This window comes from Nannospalax galili, unplaced genomic scaffold (genome assembly GCF_000622305.1).
Source record: "Nannospalax galili isolate Female #2095 unplaced genomic scaffold, S.galili_v1.0 scaffold591, whole genome shotgun sequence".
Classification (NCBI taxonomy): domain Eukaryota; kingdom Metazoa; phylum Chordata; class Mammalia; order Rodentia; family Spalacidae; genus Nannospalax; species Nannospalax galili.
The window spans coordinates 3,432,875-3,437,077 of NW_008330926.1; positions in this window are offsets into that span (position 1 = coordinate 3,432,875).

The window sequence follows — 4,203 nt, forward strand, 5'->3', positions numbered from 1 at the left end:
CCTCACCCTAGGTACATATCAATAATAACCAATTATTTTATCCTACCCCTAAAGATTAGTGTTTTTTACCTTTCTGTTTTATTTTTTTAATTAAAAAAATAATTTTATTGGCTTTAAAAATATTTTATATTTTATTTTTATGTGTATGCATACTCACATGCCACATCAAAAATGTGGAGGTCAGAACATTTGGGGGGTTCTACCTTATTTTTTGAGGCAGGGTCTCTCTGGTCATTTCTGCTGCTGCTTTGTGTTCCCATATTCTCCTGTCTCCACCTTTCCTTGGTGTAGGTAGGAATGCTGTGATCACAGAGATATGAACCAACGCACCTGGCTTTTTATATATGTTCTGGGGATCGAACTCAGGTTGTCAGGCTTGTGTGGCAAGCAATTTACCTACTGAACTATCTTGCAGGCTCCTTTAATTTTTTTTTAATGTGTATAAGTGTATTGCCTGCATGTATGTAAGTGTATCCATGTTGTACAATGACTGTGGAGGTCAGAAGAGGGCTTCCGATCCCCTGGAACTGTTATTACAGATGGTTGTTAACTGCCATGTGGGTGCTGGGACTCAAACCTGGGTCCTCTGTAAGAGCAACCAGTGCTCTTAACCACTGAGTCATCTCTCCAGCCCCTGATTTTGGTTTTGGAGATATAGTTTCACATGGATTTCACAAGCCTAGGGTAGCCTTGAACTTGTGGTGCTCATCCTGCCTCTGCCTCCAGAGTGCTAGGATTACAAGTATCTTGGCTTTTTAAAATGTAAATTAGAAAAGTGTTAAACTTTTATTAAAAGCATATTTGGGATCAGCAAGATGGCTCAGTGGGTAAAGGTGCTTGCTGCCATGTCTGATGACCTGAGTTTGATCCCTGGGACCCATATGGTAGAAGAAGAGAACTTACTTTAAAAAGTTTTCCTCTAATATCCACACATCCATATACATACATGTGCCTTTTCCAATAAATAATGTAAAAAACATTGAAGGCATAATTGTGCTGGGGAAATGGATCAGTAGGTAAAGCACTTGCTTTGCAAGTATGAAAGTCAAGTTCAGCTCCCCAGAACCAATATAAAGCTAGACTCCAATTCTGTCGTGGTCTGCAATTCCAGAACGCATATTAAATGGAAAGTGGAGACAGACTCCCTGGAAACTCCAGGGCCAGCTGGTGTTGTGAACTCAGCAGTGAAACACAAGAGACCCTGCTCCAAACAAGCTGAAAGTCAAGGACAGCTCGAGGTTGTCCCCAACCTTCACATGTGTACCATGGTATGAGTGCACATGTATGACCATACACATGTACACAAAATTTAATAAGGCCATATTTTTCTATGACAGGAATGACATATAAAGTAATTAGTGAAAGAATTTGGTAATGGGGCTGGAGAGATGGCTCAGTGGTTAAGAGCACTGGCTGCTCTTGCAGAGGTCCTAGGTTCAGTTCCCAGCACCCACATGATGGCTATATTTCCAGTTCCAAGGGATTTGAGCCCTCTTCTGGCCTCCACAGGCATTGCAGCACAGGTGCATTTGCATACAAGCAAACAAAAACTTTCACACACATAAAAATAAAAATAAATAATTTTTTAAAAAAGCATTTGGATAACTAGGTGTGGTGGCACACACCTTTAAGGCCTGCACTTGGGAGGCAGAGGTGGCTGGATCTCTGTGAGATCTAGACCAGCCTGGTCTCCATAGTGCATTCCAGGCCAGCTGTGGCGACAGGGAGACCCTGTCTCCAAAAGATCCCCCCCCAAAAGCATTTGGTAAGACATTAAAGTACAGGGCTGGAGAGATGACTCAGTGATTAAGAGCAGTGGCTGCTCTTCCAGAGGACCCAGGTTCCATTCCCAGTACCTGCATTGTGGCTAACAACTGTCTGCAACTCTAGTTCCAGGGGATCTACCTTCTTCTGGCCTCCATGGGCATTGCATGGTATGGGTCACTTACATACATGCAGGCACAACTTTCATATGCATAAAATAATAATAAATAAAATTTAAAAGTCATTAAATTACCAAGGGCACTGGCTATTGTTTCAAGTTGAGATCTCCACCCCAGTAACCTATATTCATAGCATTACTGAAGTAGTTACAATACTGAAAATTGGACTTAAAGTGGCTAAGTATTGTGACTAGAAAAAAATGAATATCTTCTTTTAATTGAATTTTTGTGTATTTCATACATAAAATCATCTTTACACCACCTTCCCCTTTGGCACCTCCCATAGCCCCCCGACTGGAGTTCATACATTCTGTCATTTGTGGTAAGGCCTATTATATAAACTTAGTGTCCTGAGCTGTCCCTCAGTGCAAGTTCATCCATCTGGATTTAGTCAGCCTATCTAGAGTCTCTCCCTTTGAGATCAACTTTTCCTCGCCCAGCAGTAATCAGCTGCCAATAATTCATTGACTAAGATTGGGGCTTACTGTTCATTTCCACGGGTCTATGCTGGGTTTTTGTCTGCATGGGTCTTGTGTATGCTGACACCATTGCTGTAGGTTTGTATGAGAAGGGCCCCAGGCATCTGTAGGACCATTTCTGTATGGTCATGCACCTCTTCCCTGGCTCTTACAATCTTTCCACCCCCTCTTCAGAAATGGTCCCTGAGCCCTGGGTGGGGACTGCAGACTTATTCTCTGTGTTTTGGCCATTTGTGACCTTTTGTGTTCCTGGCCCTCTGTTGCATGAGGGAGCTTCATTGATGAGAGTTGAAAGATGCATTAGTGTTCTCTTCATCCCTTGTTCTATTGTTTCATGAGTCTTACGTGTAAAGGTTGTATCCTATATGTGCCACTTAGGCTTGGGCAAGTCACAGAGAATCTCTGTGTGTGACCAGTGGTGTAACTCTGTAATAATCTCTGTTGAAAAAGAGGCAACTTTGATGGGTGGTGACTGGAATAGCCATCTGGAAATTCAAGGATCCACACCTTGCACATAATGCAAAATTACATTTGTGTAGGGATATGAGAGCCTTGGTGTTTTCTCTAAGATCTGTGACCTCTCCAGCTACGTGTATTTGGCTAGGTTTACAGTACCACACATGATTTTCCTTCAATTGAGTAGGCTTTAAGTCCAGTTAGGTAGTTGTTGATTACCCCCAAGATAAAAGTGCCACTACTGCACCAATGTCATTTGCTATGCTGGTCATTGATGTGGTTTTTAGGCCTTGAAGCTGGGGTCAGATCATGGATTGATGTTCTCTCTCACCAGCTTGCCCAGTGCTCTCCAAAGCTGTGAGAACTAGCCTTCAGGGGAGGTGGCTTCCAGGTCAGCTCCAGCCCCGTTGCTCCAAATCCTATGTCTAAAGTATGTCCTGTCTTCAGCAATAGGGTCTTACCATCAAGTTCTGGGAGGCAATTAAGGGCTGTGGCAATAGCCTGTGTGATTTTGGGAGTCTCTTGGACTACTCTGGCCAACAACTGAAAGGAAGGTTTCTCCTGTCCAGCACTGTTTCTTGTTATGTAGCCTTCAGCTATACTCACAGACTCACGTACGGATAGTGTATGTGTAATTTTTCAGGAGGTTTTTGGACTAATACGATTCCTTCTGGTTTTTTATACTAGCTAGGGACTATTCATGTTTCTTTTTTCTCTCCCTGTCTTATCCTCTTTACCTGCCCTCCCCATTTAAAGTGTCCCCATTTATCCCCATTTCTCCCTTGATAATTTTTGTTTGCTATGGTCCCATTTCTTTTGAGCCACATACTGGGGCACAAAACAAACCTCAACAGACACAAAAAATCTGAAATAATTCCATGCATTTTATCAGACCACAATGCAATAAAGCTTAAAATCGACTCCAGAAGAAGCCCTGGTCACCACATGAACTCATGGAGATTAAACAACAATCCTGAATGATGAGTGGGTCAAAGGAGAAATTAAGACAGAAATAAAAGTATTCCTGGAATTAAACACAAAGGACAACACAACACAACAAAACCTCTGGGACACTTTAAAAGCAGTCCTAAGAGGGAAGTTTATAGCTAAGTGCCTACATTAAAAAATCAGGAAGAGGGGCTGGAGAGATGGCTCAGCGTTTAAGAACACTGACTGTTCTTGCAGAAGACCCATGTTCAAATCCCAGCACCCACATGGCAGCTAACAACTGTCTGTAACTTCAGTTCCAGGGGATCTGACGGGATCTTCTGTCCTCCTCAGGCATTGCACAACATGGGTGCACTTACCTACATGTAGGCAATACA